The sequence below is a fragment of the Melanerpes formicivorus genome, unplaced genomic scaffold, assembly GCF_026170545.1.
Source record: "Melanerpes formicivorus ecotype bairdi unplaced genomic scaffold, bMelFor1.0.p_v2 SCAF_97, whole genome shotgun sequence".
Taxonomy (NCBI): domain Eukaryota; kingdom Metazoa; phylum Chordata; class Aves; order Piciformes; family Picidae; genus Melanerpes; species Melanerpes formicivorus.
The window spans coordinates 1,951,926-1,968,314 of NW_027142449.1; the positions used below are offsets into that span (position 1 = coordinate 1,951,926).

Consider the following 16,389-nt stretch of genomic DNA (forward strand, 5'->3'; position numbering starts at 1 on the left):
CACCACACATGAGATCAAAATTAGCTGCCTAACCAAGGAGCCAAGCTCCAGGCAGAGCAGTGATACCTATGCCACAGGACAGTAGGAATATGGGAAATAAGGGAAGGTGGGTAAGATCTTTGTGACCTCTTGCTTGGCAGGCTGATGACTGTCCATGTGGAAAGAAGATTATTTTATTCAGTGATAAGCAGATTGGCAGATTGCATTACACAGGTCTGTGCTTTCAGGAGTCTCTTCCCAGCCTCAGTTGCTCCCCTGGGGTGGTTGCAGACATAGTCTTCTGCTCCTCTGAGGAACGTGAGGAAAGGCAGGAGAGAGGAATGTGCAGAAGGGCAGGAGAGAGGAAGTGCAAATGTTCCTCCCATGGCCTGTGGAAGGTGCTGCTTTTATTTCTTTCAGCATGGAGGAGTTTTTCAAGACACAACTAAGCCTCCAGAGAGGGTGCAGCTCATGGGAACAAGACCAGCCCCGTGATCAGGTGTCATTTTCTTAACCCGGACAGTGGGTCTTATCTCAGAATCAGGCCAGCTGGCAACAAGCTGAAGGCAATTGCTGGCGGTGCAGCAGTCAGGGGAGGTAGCAGGAGATCTGTACAGTGGAGCATACACACTCAGGGTGTGGGGGCTCACATCTGGCTGCAAGATGCTTTGAAGAGTTTGTTGGACAAAGGCGCTTGGTCAAAAGAGGTCAGGGCAGGTTCAGTTGTACTGCCAAGGGTGAAAACTGTAGTGAAAGTCAATAAAAGGCTCTCATGGCTTCTAGTTTACCCAAATAAGGAAAGAGAAGAATGGTTAACAAAGGGGTTTCACTTACCTTTTCAAGGTCATAGGAAGGTTAGCTCAGCTTCAAATTGCTGCATAAGCTTGAAAGGAAGAATGACAAAATGTGGATTAGGAAAATACATGGCCTTGTTTTGAAAAGGTTGTTCTACTGAAACGGTGGAAGATGGTGGTCACCAGGAAGGTGAAGTGCAGCCAGGGTGAGAGGAATGTGCAAAACTCTGCAGCCTGTGCATTTTTCTACGTGTTTTGAAAGGGAAAAGAAAAGTGTAATGACCAGAGAGATTTTGATGTCACAGCTGGGTGAACTTCAGTTACCAGAAAGATGTATGTTGGTGATTAACCATGGGCAAAAACAATCAGGGAAATTGGAGGCTCTCCACCTCTGTTGTTTTCTGGAAGCTATGATTTAATTACAAAAGAAGTTACTGGGCATAATAGATGGCAGGTTGCGGATATCCTACTGCTGGGTTATTGAAGATAATCTGGTAGAGCTTCCTGACATGGGGAAACTGTTTCTTAAGCTCCCCTTTATATCTTAACTTAAAAATACCCACTTGTAATTTTGCCAGGTGAGAATAGGTCAGTATTTGCTGGCAGGGGGTTGGTTGGCTTGTAGGTGAAACCTGGTAGCAATCCATTCTCTTTCAGTGGGTTTCCTACTAAACAAGTAAGAAGTAAGAAGATCTCTCACTAAACAAGTTTTAGAGTGGGTTCGTTGTTGCATCAATCTCATTTGTGGGAGGGAATAGAAATTAATGCCTAACTGAATAATTACCAGGAGGCTTGGGTTCTTGAAGATAATCTGGTAGAGCTTCCTGACATAGGAAACTGTTTCTTAAGCTCCCCTTTATATTTAAAGAAAATCTTTATGGACAGTCATCAGGGCTTTGCAAACCATGCTAGGTCACTTCACCTCTGTCTTTAGACAGCCAAAGTAGCTGAGGCAGGCAGTGAACGAATCATTTTCCCTGGTGAAGAAACTAATTTTGCTGTTTACAGGTAGTGTTTTAAGTGAGCAACAACGAAACCAAAAGCCCTGCAGAAATTCCTGTTTCTGTAATGTGATTTTTTTCAATACTTGCAAAGATACCTGAAGAGCTTGACATCCTATCTCATGATAAATTAATGGTAGTTGGATGTCCAAAGCCAACAAATCATCTTCAGGCAGTTTAGTCATCAAGAAGCCAATGTCAATTTACAGTAAAGAAATATCTCTCTTTGTACAGAAATAGAAACTGGGGGGTGGGGGGGGGGGAGGGGGAACATCAGAAAAATATTGTGCAGTCAGTTTATAAATCAAGGACTGTGAGTACCTTGAATGTTCTTCAACTATTGCAGCATGGGGAAAAAATCTCAGTAAATCTCCATCGTTTTCACTTCTCCCACCTCTGGTTACACCAGTTGTTGATACTCCCCCCCCCCCACTGATGGTTAAAAATAATAATCCAAACAGAGAATTCAAAGAAACTCAAGAACAAATACTTTATGGTATTTACAAGGTGCATTTTTTATGAGTTGATTTTTCTCCTCTTTAAGCAAGGCTTCATTTGTATTTAGTGAAGTCCCAGATCAGAAACAGTTTGCTAGGTATAAACATTGGGTGGTCGGAACAGAAGAGCCTGAGAGCTGTCTTAAAATAAAGCATGTAAACAGCTAGAATAAATGCATGAAGATTTGGGTTCTCTTAATAAAATGCACTTCATGTGGGTGTCATTGAGAAATAGGTCTGTATTCACGTGGGTGCACGTGTGAGAATACATAGACCCATAGAGTGCACTCGAGAGGTTCAGCTCTGCATGTGTACACAGATTTTATATATTTATAACATCTGCTTATTTTATACATTTCTAACATCTGTTTATTACCCTGATAGATGGTTTTCAAGACCCTTGTGCTGTTTCCAACCCTTCAGAAACCAAAACTGCTTAATGCAAACTTCTGGTACTCCAGCTGGAGGTAAATGTCACCCTTCTAAAATAATGAGCTATAAAAGCAACTTTTGTTTTTACTGACCTGGTAAATTATATTTTTTTAACTAGCTTGCTGTCCTGAGGACATGGAAGTTCTCCATCCTACACAAGCATGGAAATCTAGTCAAGATTTGACCATTATTTGGGGGAAATAATACCAAATTACTCTAGGGTTAGAAAGACACTAAGCAGCGTGAAGCATGATACAATGGTTGAACTTAAAAGTTCAGTTCATTGCAGAGATGTTACTGGTTCCAGCTGTGTTCTCTGTAGAGGGGATAAGGAGAGAGCATATGTCCAGCTGGAAGTAGAGTGAGCTACATGGGGCTGTGTGTTCAGGCTGCGAACACACATCAGAAACTAAACAAAGGAACGCCTAAGATACACAACACTGACTCAGAGTACAGCAGCAGCAGTAAGTTGAATCATGTCACAATAACCTGAGATCCTTCACCTCCTACATTCTTCCAGGGAACTTCAGGTGGCACGTTGTTTAATAATGCAGAAGACTCCTATATGTAACCTTTAGAATCTCCCTTAAAGTCCTGAGTGATGTATTTTCATAATTGAAATTTATAGTAATATCAGCATCAGTAATTTATGTGTTTTAATTTAAAGCATCTGGGTTTAATTTATAGAGTTCAAGGCTTTTTCTTTTTCTCTTTTCTCCAGCAGTTGCCCATGAGTAAGCATTTGATCTTGAGACTATATTTTGAGCCCATATTTGATGGCCACCTTTCTGATGTGTGCCCTTTCATGAAAAGTTAAATTGTGTTGTCTGAAACCAAAAATCGGGTTTTTTGCAAGTAAACTGAGCTTGGGTTTGAATAATTAAAAAGGTTGGTTTTTTTTTTTCTTGCATTTCAAGCAGCTTGGGTGATGAAAACAGTCTCATTCATTTCACATTTGATCTTGGTCATCCTCACTTTGGGACTTTTTAGCTTAGCATAGCATAGCCTAGCCTAGCCTAGCCTAGCCTAGCCTAGCCTAGCCTAGCCTAGCCTAGCCTAGCCTAGAATAGAATAGAATAGAATAGAATAGAATAGAATAGAATAGAATAGAATAGAATAGAATAGAATAGAATAGAATAGAATAGAATAGAATTAACCAGGTTGGAAAACACCTTTGAGATCATTGAGTTCAACCCATCACCCAACACCATCTAATCAACTAAACCATGGCACCAAAAGCCTCATCCAGTCTCTTCCTAAACACCTCCAGTGATGGTGACTCCACCACTTCCCTGGGCAGCACATTCCCATGGCCAGTCTGGAAGAATTCTGGGAAGAATTTCTTCCTAACATCCAGTCTAAACTTCCTCTGGCACAGCTTGAGACTGTGTCCTCTTGTTCTGGTGCTGGTTGCCTGGGAGAAGAGACCAACCCCCACCTGGGTACATCCTCTCTTCAGGTAGTTGTAGAGAGCAATAAGGTCTCCCCTGAGCCTCCTCTTCTGCAGGCTAATCAACCCCAGCTCCCTCAGCCTCTCCTCACAGGGCTGTGCTCCAAACCCCTCACCAGCTTTGTTGCCCCCTTGTGTGTAGACTGATTCAGTGCTGCTGCGCTGGAGAATATTGAGACATAAGAAAACATCAACATAGCAGAGAAGTTCTCCTATTAACTTTCAAATAACAACCAGGCTCAGGGCTTCCAGTTATAAAGCAAAGCTCTTTGTGAGACATATGGCCTTGAGCAGCATTCTTAGCTTCCCTTGTGGTTTTAGGATGACTCATGAATTTTGATGGTTTTCTTGAAGATCCACTTGCTAGAGTCCTGTAAATGCATTCAAATTACAGTTGGCTTTAAAGTGAAGAGTTTTCTAGCTAACTGGATGCAAAGAAGCGGTCAAGAATGCAAAGCTCAAAGACTCTAAACACATGAAGATATTAATTAAGGAACCAAATGATTCTTTGTCCCAAAACCCCATAAACAAGGAGGGACTTTCTGAATAAATAGGACTTGCAGTACTGCTGATGTCTTACAAAAGAAATCACTAAAGTAGTTTCCTAATAGCAATTCCTTGGTTTCAAACCAAAGTAGTTCAGCTTGGATTACTTCTAGTTGCTTTCATCTGCTGCCCTCGTCCATGAGTTCTGTATCAGTGGATTTTCCCACCACAAAACAGTAGCAATGGGCTTTCCCTCCACGTGGATGGTGGCAGTGGTAATGAGAGAGCTGGCTGGAAAGTTCGTTCAAACAGTGCATTTTGTGCCTGGAGCCTCAAATGCTTCTTTCCCTAGCAAAGGGAGGTTGTAGACAGGCAGAGGTTGGTCTCTTCTCCCAGGCAGCCAGCACCAGAACAAGAGGACACAGTCTCAGGCTGCACCAGGGGAGGTTTAGGTTGGATGTTAGGAAGAAGTTCTGTACAGAGAGAGTGATTGCCCATTGGAATGGGCTGCCTGGGGAGGTGGTGGAGTTGCCGTCATTGGAGGTGTTCAGGAGGAGACTTGCTGGGGTGCTTGGTGCCATGGGTTAGTTGTTTAGGTGGGTTGGGTTGGATTGGTTGATGGGTTGGACACGATGATCTTGAAGGTCTCTTCCAACCTGGTTTATTTTATGTAATTCTATGTATTCTATGCTGTGAGGTCCCCGGAGCTGGGCATGCTCTCCATACATGTCTGTGCCTTGTTCCTTATACAAGGCTGGTTTTCTGTGCTGATGTGTGTGCAGGGTACTCAAATAACAGGCTCTTGCTCCAGAAGTTCTGAAATACATGAAGTCTGCCTGATGTTTATGTCAGTAAAGAAGGAAGCACTGAAGACCATAATGATGAGAGAAGGTGACTAGATACACTTATCATTTGAAATGCATCATCTTTTTTGGCTCTGTAATAAATTCATTAATTACAAATTAGCTTCCAGGATTTCATAGTAGCAAGATTTATCATTATCTAATCTTAACTCCTGTGTAACATACCAAAGAACTGTGAATTCACTCTCCATAACTGATGGTGGATACAAAGGAGAGATTCAATCAGGAATATTACTCTATCAGGACTCATTTCTCTGCAGATGATGATACCATATGGTGCATCTCACCAGGAATACAGCAGATTTCCAGAACTGGAAAAGTTTTAAATCAAGACTGGGAGATCTCTCTGTAGCTGCTCTACTTGCATTGCTATGAAGCACATTAGCCTAATCATAACCTTGGACTGAATTTTTGGTTACTGGCCTTTTTGAAGTAAAGGTCTGTGATTTCTGGTTTCAAGGAGTCTTGGTTTCATAGTATCATAGTATCATAGTATCAGTCAGGGTTGGAAGGGACCACAAGGATCATCTAGTTCCAACCCCCCTGCCATGGGCAGGGACACCCCACACTAGATCAGGCTGGCCAGAGCCTCAGCCAGCCTGGGCTTAAATGCCTCCAGGGACGGCGCCCCAAGCACCTCCCTGGACAACCCATTCCAGGGCTTCACCACTCTCATGGGGAAGAACTTCCTCCTCACATCCAGCCTCAATCTCCCCACCTCCAGCTTCATTCCATTCCCCCTAGTCCTATCACTACCTGAGATCCTGACAAGTCCCTCCCCAGCCTTCTTGTAGGCCCCCTTCAGATACTGGAAGGCCACAATGAGGTCACCTGGGAGCCTTCTCTTCTGCAGACTGAACAGCCCCAACTCCTTCAATCTGTCCTCATAGGAGAGGTGCTCCAGCCCTCTGCTCATCCTCGTGGCCCTTCTCTGGACACCTTCCAGCACCTCCAGATCCTTCTTCTAATGGGGGCTGCAGAATTGGAGGCAGTACTCCAGGTGGGGTCTCACCAGAGCTGAGCAGAGGGGGAGGATCACCTCCCTTGACCTGCTGGCCACACTTCTCCTGATGCAGCCCAGGATCTGATTGGCTTTGCAGGCTGCAAGTGCACACTGAGAGCTCATGTTGAGCTTCTTGTCCACCAGCACCCCCAAGTCTCTCTCCTCAGGGCTGCTTTCCAGCCAGTCACTGCCCAGCCTGGATTTGTGCCTGGGATTGCCTCGACCCAGATGCAGGACCCTGCACTTGGTCTTGTTGAACCTCATGAGGTTGGCTTGTGCCCACCTCTGCAGCCTGTCCAGGTCCCTCTGGATGGCCTCCCTTCCCTCCAGCGTGTCTGCTGCACCACACAGCTTGGTGTCATCAGCAAACTTGCTGAGGGTGCACTCAATGCCACTGTCCATGTCACTGACAAAGATGTTGAACAAGACAGGTCCCAGGACTGATCCCTGAGTGACTCTGCTTGTCCCTGGCCTCCACTGGGACATGGAGCCATTGAGAGCCACTCTCTGGGTGCGGCCATCAAGCCAGTTCCTTATCCATCTAGTGGTCCACCCATCAAACCCATGTGTCACCAGTTTGGAGACCAGGATGTGGTGCGGGACAGTGTCGAAGGCTTTGCTCAGGTCCAGGTAAACCCAGCAGCCAGCCATGCTGGGAAGCTTCACTGAAAGCTTTCATTCGTTTGGAGGACAGAGTCTCAAACTGCGCCAGGGTAAGTTTAGGCTCCAGGTGAGGAGAAAGTTCTTCACAGAGAAAGTTCTTTACAGAGAAATTTCTTCCAACAGCTGAATGTGCTGCCCAGGGAGGTGGTGGAGTCACCATCCCTAGAGGTGTTCAAAAAGGGATTGCACGTGGCACTTGATGCCATGGTTTAGTAGTCATGAGGTCTTGGGTGACAGGTTGGACTTGATGATCTTTGAGGTCTTTTCCAACCTTATTGATTCTATGATTCTATATTTGCCAGTACCTGAGTGTAGTGATACAGCATTTCTACCCTGTGAACACAAACCTTGGCTCTTCCAGAGCTCCAAATGGGAATGTTCCTGCTTCTCTGAAAGGACAAAATATATCTCTGTAGAAAGTAATCCACAATAATTTGCCTTTGGGCCTCAGAGCTGCGGGAGTGTTGGAAGGTCTCAGGGCCATAGCCTTGCATTAAGCCAGTTTAATCAGAGTTGTGGTAGCAATTTTATTTGAAGAAATTTAAATTAATCTGTCTGGTAAAAAAAAGTAGGGAAAATAAAAAAGATTAACAAGTCCAAATCTTAATTAAATGCTATATTTTCAATTCTGTGAATAATATTGTTTAAGAAACATTTAATCATTGTATTTTCTTGTTTAGGATTAGCTGTTTAAAGACAAAAGACTCTAGGCTCCAATTAACTGCTGCCAAAAATTAATTTAAGGAGCCTAATTGACAACTTGCTTTAAGCTACACAAAATCTTGGCATAAAACTTATTGTCAGGGGGAAAATATTTCTAATTTATTACTTTATTATAAATGAAACTATTGACCAAAGTGCACTTTCTGCGCTGCAGCTGTTATGTAAAACAACAATATGTAGATGCCGACGATAATGAGTCCTCGTCCTTCTGTGCAAATGCAAGTTGCTCTGAAATTGCACCAGTTGTTAACGACTGTTGGGTGCCACCAGGCTCGAGAATTGCTGTGGGAGAGGCAGAAATCCTGTTTCCAGGCAGCACTGCTGGATCCCAGCCCTTCCTCTGTGATTCCTCCCCTATCATGCAGTACTCGTGGCGGTAAGACCGGGCTCCTGACGGGCTTCGGAGAAAGCCTGCGAGCCCGTTCTGCTCACCCTGAAAACTGAGCCCAACTGCCTTCCACCTCTATGCAAAAGAGAAATGTAAACTGTTCCACATGTGGGAGCAGAATGTGATCGCTGTGAGGAGAAGGTAGCAAGGCTATTAAATGTAAAACCAGGGCTGAACAATCAAAATACTTGTCCGCGTGTGTGCGAGATACTCAGATATCTGTGAACAGGGAGAGAAAATTAAAAGCTGTAAGTACATACTGTAAAGCTCTTTAGTTTCTTGTTTATGGTCGCAATGGGCCAACTTTCAAAGCCACTTCTTGAAACGTTGCCCGTGGTTTTCCACCTGCAACTGGTTAGACACAGAAGTCCTGTATTTTCTGTGCTGGCACAGCTCATTTGCATCCCTGAATACCCGGCTGATTTACAACGGAGTTAATGCCTGCGTGGGGCACACTTCCCTGGCCAGAGCCCTCAGCGTGTGCCGTGCTGGAGAGGCAGCCCTTTCCCTCCACCCACACCATGGGTCTGGAGAAGAGAAAGTTCCAATGACACCTTATTGTGGCCTTTCAGTATCTGAAGGGGACCTACAAGAAAGCTGGGGAGGGACTTTTTAGGGTGTCAGGGAGTGATAGGAATGCAACAAAATGAGAAATGGGTAGATTCAGATTGGATGCTAGGAAGAAATTCTTCCCCATGAGGGTGGTGAGACACTGGAAGATGTTGCCCAGGGAGATGGTAGAAGCCTCATCCCTGGAGGTTTTTAAGGCTGGGCTGGATGCGGCTCTGGGCAACCTGCTGTAGTGTGAGGTGTCCCTGCCCATGGCAGGGGGGGTTGGAACTGGCTGATCCTTGAAGTCCCTTCCAACCCTAACAATTCTACGATTCTGTGGTGTAAATGTGTACCTTCTGCCCTTTGGCTCCGCTTGTTGCTGTTTCTTGCTGTCCATTCATCTGGACTTGGTGCAACATGAGCCCATCTATGCCATGCCTCTACATTAGCCATTATATTGTGCATTTTTCCTCTTAGGACTGCAAAAAAAAAAGTGATTGCATCAGGAAGGTAGCTTAGTGGCATGCAAGGTAGCTTACTGGCTTTACCAAGGAGCTTCTTTGAAGGCTAAAAAAAGGTTGCTTGGAAAATATAGTATCTTGGCTCAATTCTCATTGTCTAGGCACATTTCATTTCAGAAAATCACAAGCTACCAACACAACCATGTCATTGCAATTTTTCAAGCATTTTCTTTTTGTGCCTGTGTGTTTTATATCTCAGCGAAGTCACGTCCCCCCCAGGCTATTGGAACAAAGCTCGGCTGAGAGTTGAACATACTGCACGAGAGGAAATTACAAAGGAAAAGTTAATGTCTAAAATCATTAGTATGGGCACTTCTCCCACAGCCTCCCTGAACCCTGGAGCAGCAAGCTAAGTTCGCTCCAAGGGGCACGGTGGCTCAGAGAGATGTTCAAAGTCCGGTCTGGCTGAGAACCTGCAAAAGCAAAACCCTCCCAGCCAACACTGCAGCATCCCATAAAGCCTGATAGATGCTTTTGAAAAGCTCCCAGGGCACTGTGACCCTTCACACTCCTCCTCTACTGAACAAACTGTTTAAAAACTGAGATGTGCTGCAGAGATAATGAGCACTGAAGAATTTACAGCAGGTGCTGTTTGAAGAGACTTCGAACAATGCAGAATTACCTGTGCCCATTTAAGTCCATTAATCTTCTCTTGTAAAAATAGCAATAAACAATGATTTAGAAGCAGGGAGGAGAAAAGCTGGAAGCCCCGAGGTTAACAGAGAGAAAGATTGGTGCCTGTGGTTAGTTTTCTGTCTGTGCAACAAGTGACTGAACTGCTGGAACACCGAAGTGCAGGTGCAGCTTAGAGAACAGCAAACCGCAGCCATTGTGGATGGTATTATCTAGCAGATGCATGGCAGAGCCTCAGCTAGGTTATGCTAGGTGCTGTGTAAAATACACAAGTAACGGTGTCCAGTGCTCAGAGAGTTTTCCAAGTGCAAAGACCCCCATAACAGGTCGATGGGTTTGCACTGGACACCCGGGGAAGGCACTGAAGGGCGTGCTGAACCTGAGCAAGTGCCTGAAATCTGCTGGTAAGCAGCAGCAGTTAATCACAATAATTACCACCTGCTCACCTATTATCTCAGCTTCAGCTGCTGCTGTGTCCACAGCAAGTACCCTCAGAACAAAGTCTTATTATGATGGATAGACACTGGGTTTTAAACTAAAGAAAAACAACCAAAGACCTGAGCAGAGATCATTGGAGCCAAGGGGGATTCTTTTCCACTGGAACAAGCCCTGTGGCATCAGGAGCCCATCATAAAGAGGTGATTTATGTGAACGCAGACGCAGGAGATTTTTCTTCCCGAATGAAAACAAATGAGCTGGCAAAGTATTAATTTAAAATACTTGACTTGTTAATGAGCAGTATATGTTATAAAGATTGCTTCTGCTGGGGTTTTCTGGCTCTGCTCTGCAGGTGGCTGTGTCTGCCCTGGGCTGGTATGTGGGCACCTCCCCCAGGGGCTCCGGGACCAGCCCGGCGTGGAGCAGCGGTGATGAGCTTGCTGCCTCCTGCCTGGGAGCTCTCTTGGAAGCAAAGATGGATGGGACAGTGCAGCAGTGCGGCTGCTGCAATTTTAGTAGATCAATACTGTTGATTTTAGTAGATGAATACTATTCAATCAAGCCGTACTGATTAATAATGCCCTTGTTTTCCTTCTGCATTTAAAAACAACTAACAAACCAAACCCTGAAATCGTTCCTGAAGCTCTTTTGAATGAATAAGGGATTGCTCAGTATCACAATAAAACACTTTAGATTAAAGCCATTGCTTCATCACCCATTGAAAAATTACTAGAAATAGTTGACTCCTTTAAAACTAGACAAATAATTATGAAGACAGATTTTCTGTCGTTTTTAAAAGGCAATGCATTTCTGGGTTTAGCCGCATTTCTGCAGAAAACTGCTGTGCACGTTTTTGTTTGAATGAAGCATTTATTTCAACAGTGAATTATGGACATTCACAAAAATCTGAGGAAGCAGCTAGCATGATTTTAAATATTTGATAAGATCATAGAGACAATTCCTAAAGCGAAGCCAATGACTAAATCTGGCTTCAGTCAAATTAAACTTGAGCTACTGGAAATATTTCCTTTACAAATTACACTCCTTTCTTCCTCCCCCTTTGCTGGGTATCCTTTATTTCTGGACACCGGGCAACACAATGGAAAGAAAGCGAGACCTGAGCATCCAGGCAGAAAACCAGGCCTTGTACCCGAGCCAGGAGGCGGCCAGGGCTCCCGTGCCGCACAATGCTGCGGCGTCAGCGCCGCTCCGAGACCGGTAATGAACCCCAAGTGGTTGCCTTTCACTTCTCAAGAGCTGAAGCCGGCTGGATACTGAGCACCACAGCTCCCAGCTCCAGCCTTCAAGTGACTCTTTTGCCCAACAATAACGCTGAGGAAGGCTCAAAGCCTGCTGCTTCTGCCCAGAGCTTTTGGTTACAAACTGGCCAAATACGTTAAGGTCGGCAGGACCACGATGCTCTTTGTGGGCAATGTAAATGCCGTCAGGGGGAAGGGGCTGGCAAGGACATTAGAAAATTAACAAATCAGGGTTTCAGTCAGTGCAGAGGAAAGTGATCTTTTTAAAAGAAACCAATCTGCAGTCTGGATAATTCTAGATAAAGCAAACAGTAACTGTGGAAATGGAGAGGCCTCTCTCTGTATGGCACAGGCTATTTTGCAACTTTGCTTCTGACTTACCTGAGAAGAATTCCTCTCCCCCGGCTTCCTGATAAGGAACATGCCTTCCAAATTCCTGACACAGCACAGTGAGCCAGGGGGGACAACATGGCTCTCCCCCAGTTTCCTACACGTAAGCTTTCATCTGTGAAAAAAAATCCGGTTTATTAAAGGCAAAGTGCAGTATAATTGAAGTAAATCTCCAGCCTCCGTTGGAGGTAACAGTGCCACGCACAGTTCATTGCAGTGCCTGCTGTCCCAGGGATTTTTATGAGATCATATTTCACCAGGAAATAAATTTCCCCCTCCAGTCTGATGCAATCAGTTTACCGAGTGGTAAATAGCTATGGATATCTCATGGGCTGTTTTGCAAAGTGTTTGCGGATATTCGAGGATGAAAGTCGCCAAAGATAAGATCTTAATCACTCAGATCTGGAGAGCGATTGAGTAAAGGGCCCCATAAGGATGTTGGGGCATGTTCCCTGAAGGAAGCCCAGGCACCCCCTGCAGACATTCGGCACTAGCACGACCCACAGGAAGCCATTTAGCAAATAGCCCGTCCCAGCACAGTCCTTCTTCGCTGACAGCTCCCCAGTGGCAGGTCTCCTCTCTGCTTGCAAGTCCCAAGGCACTGGTTTGGATTTATTCACATCTAAATTGCAGCTGCAGAAATCTGGCACAAAATTGTTTGGTAGAAGTACTCCCGTTCCACCTCTCTTTCTAGATGCGAAGGAACAGAATAGCTTCCCAAGGTGGTGCCTTCCACCCCAAACCATTCTATGGTTACAGTATCACAGTATTGCCAAGGTTGGAAGAGACCTCAAGGATCATCAAGTCCAACCTGTAACCACAGACCTCATGACTAGACCATGGCACCAAGTGCCACATCCAATCTCCTCTTGAACACCTCCAGGGATGGTGACTCCACCACCTCCCTGGGCAGCACATTCCAATGATAAATGACTCGCTCGGTGAAGAACTTTCTCCTCACCTCAAGCCTAAACTTCCCCTGGTGCAGCCTGAGACTCTGTCCCCTTGTTCTGGTGCTGGTTGCCTGGGAGAAGAGGCCAACCCCTTCCTGGCTACAACCACCTTTCAGGTAGTTGTAGAGGACAATGAGGTCACCCCTGAGCCTCCTCTTTTCCAGGCTAAACAATCCCAGCTCCCCCAGCCTCTCCTCATAGGGCTTGTGCTCAAGGCCTCTCCCCAGCCTTGGTTCTTTGATAGTCTCCTCCCTCTGACTACACAAATTTTCATGGGAAAAAAAAAAAAATAGGTAGGCACTGCCTTGTGCTGTAAAAATCAGAGAACAGAGTTTTCAGGGAGCTGCTTTTGGAGGGGAAAAATGCTCTAGGGATGGCCCAAGTGGCCCACAGACACTCTCTGATTCCTGGAAAGGACATCACATGCCCCGTAGAGGAGTTGACTCCTCTTAGATAGCAACTGCAACAGCTGCTGTTGTGTCACCATAAGAATCTGAACATTGTCCGTGACCAGCAAGCAATGCCACAAGTGTGGTCTTTGTCAGTCCTCCAGCCAAGGAAGTTTAAAGAAATGTGAAGTCATGCTGGTATTGATCAAAGTTTTTCCCTAAGGACTACTAGTTATGCCCAGACAAAAAGGCAGAGACAGCTGGACTGCCAGCATGATTGCCAGCTTCTGGCAGATCCTTCTGGGTAAATCCTCTGGATTGCCACTCTCCAGAGAAACAGGAAACCCAAAACTTCAGACTGAAATTGGAAACTTGCTCTTGCTAAATTTGGATACATCGGTCCCAAAATAAGACAGGAGACCTAGAATTGCTAAGATGAGGACCAGAAACTGAGGAAATTCTGCCAAAAATGTGGATATCAGCTCCTGCCCTATTGCAGCAGCCTATGGAGAACCCTTCCACCCACACAGCAGAGAGCAGCTCTCAGCAGTGTTGGAAGTTCTTTTGGGAAGGGGCAGTTTCCACACACTTGGATTTAGAAGAGAAGTTTCACTACCAGATCCTGGAAGCAAAACAGGAGGTGTCAAACATGTTATCCTTGTCACTATGCCCCATCTGGGGTTCATCAGACAGGCTGATTCCTCCTCTTTTCCCCTTTCTCACTTTGACAATCGCTCTTCACAGTATCACAGTATCACTAAGGTTGGAAGAGACCTCGAGGATCATCGAGTCCAACCTATCAACACAGACCCCATGACTAGACCATGGCACCAAGTGCCACATCCAATCTCCTCTTGAACACCTCCAGGGACGGTGACTCCAACACCTCCCTGGGCAGCACATTCCAATGACGAATGACTCGCTCGGTGAAGAACTTCCTCCTCACCTTGAGTCTAAACCTCCCCTGGCGCAGCTTGAGACTGTGTCCCCATGTTCTGGTGCTGGTTGCCTGGGAGAAGAGACCAACCTCTTCCTGGCCACAACCACCCTTCAGGTAGTTGTAGAGGGCAATGAGGTCACCACTGAGCCTCCTCTTTTCCAGGCTTGCCTCGCTTCTCAGTGTCTTGGCAGTAAAAAACACCCCCATGGGATTTATGCTTCTGTTTTTCAATAGGCACTCAAAATTTAGTGCTTTCTTAATGGGAGGCTGTGCAATACCTAAACTAAGGCTTCATCTGGCAAGATAAAGCACATATGAATTGCTATTAAGATCAGTGGTAATTGCATGTTAATGCACGCATTGGGAACCAAGAGTGCGATCAGAAAGCAGCTCAGGACCGGGTTCAAAAGGTGATGAAATGGGAAGCAATCTCAAGTGTTTTGATATGACATCCTGAGGATTTACCCAGTGCACAGCAACCTGATGAGGTCACTTGAAAGTGAATCTCCTTGGAAGCTTTCCTTCATCCTAGAGAGAGCACAAGGGATCAGAAAAGGAGTTCTTCACAGGTACTGTGAAGACTCAGTGCAAGCAACACTTAAAGTGCACAGGAGGGAAAACGAGGATGGTGGGCTAAGGGTTAGGAAATAACATTCTTTCCTGTGTACACCCACCAGCTTTCCATACACAAACACACATGCTCCTATCGATTCACTTGTAGTGTAATAAGAAAGCCAGAGTGGTTTTACAGCACTATGCATGACACAACCCCCTGAAATTTGCATTTGCTTTAAAATGATTTGCATTACTTGAAAGAAATAAATGTGTGTTCACATGATGATGCAGTTTCCTCCCAGTTTCCTCCTCCAATCTTTGTAGACCCTTATAAGTACTCAGGAGTTTTCAAGCCCTCCTAAGGACCTAAAGTACATCAATGAAAACATGAATGCTTAATGAAAAAGAGAAATTAAAAGAATCCTAGAATTGTTAGGGTTGGAAGGGACCTCAAGGTCATCATCTGGTTCCAGCCCCCCTGCCACGGGCTTGGGAAGTGAATGAAGTTCAAGGGATTGTTCAGTCATTCTCAGGGGCTGCATTTGAATTTGCTTTAAAATGTTACTTTTCCAAAATGCCTAGGCTATGAGTGCCTAGGTCTGATTCTTCCTTCAGGTGTTCCTCCCATGTTAATCTGATACGTGATTGCCATGCTTCTTTGGGAAGCTAATATCAGCTTCTCAATGGAAGTGCTGTATCTTCTGTTGTTGCCTCAGTTCCCCATTCTGCCAGGAATGTCTCTGCAAGATTTTTAGCTAAGAGAAACCTTGCTCTGGACTGGGATTTTGATTTTGCTGGGTTTCTGTAACTACTTCTGATTTGTCTTCATGCAGTGCAAGGAAGGTGGTGATGGTCAGTAGGGGAACAGGACCAGCTGCACCACTCTGTCTTGGAGCTTCAGACCACAGTTTTCCTGTGGTCAGTGCTCAAAGCACTTTCTGGCTTGAACCCCAGCATGACACACTGACCAGTCACAAACTGCTCTCATTTCTTCTCCAGGTTGGAGCAGCTCAGCAACCCACCATCTTTGCCTGGAGAGTCTGACAGACCATATCCCAAGCAGCCATCACAAAGCCAGTGAGGTTTTTGCTTCAGTGGACTGCCTCAGCACTTAGAGAAAATCGATTTTAAGGCAGTGCTCTCTTGTGTATGTTGATCCCACTGAAAGGCCTTCTCTGCTAATCTCAACAGCCCTAATTTCTTTAGACATTCCAGGAGGATTTTGTCTCTCAGTCTAGACACACTTCATCCCTCTGTTTTGAGAGAGAAAGCCTTTTGAAACTGCCGGAGCTCCTTTGTTTTCCCGTTCTGAAGGCCTTTGGTGCCTGTGAACTAAATAGGATAGGCTAGGATGAAGATGAAGTCTTCAAAGATCACTGTTTCCCTATATGTCTTTTTGAGGTACAGGCTGTATATCTGGAGTTCCTGGCCTCTTTCTGCTTCTTGTTTCTTCGAGTTGCCGACGAAGGTCAATGAAAGC

General features: G+C 45.3%; 1 long non-coding RNA gene across 1 annotated transcript; it reads right to left on the reverse strand.

The window, feature by feature from the left end:
- Window positions 1–518: 518 nt before the first annotated feature.
- On the reverse strand, window positions 519–12,079 carry LOC137455368 (uncharacterized). Its single transcript, XR_010990814.1, has 3 exons — window positions 12,064–12,079; window positions 814–862; window positions 519–723 (listed from the first exon to the last, which is right to left on the reverse strand). It is a non-coding gene; the product is annotated as an uncharacterized lncRNA (long non-coding RNA).
- Between the last annotated feature and the right edge of the window lie 4,310 nt (window positions 12,080–16,389).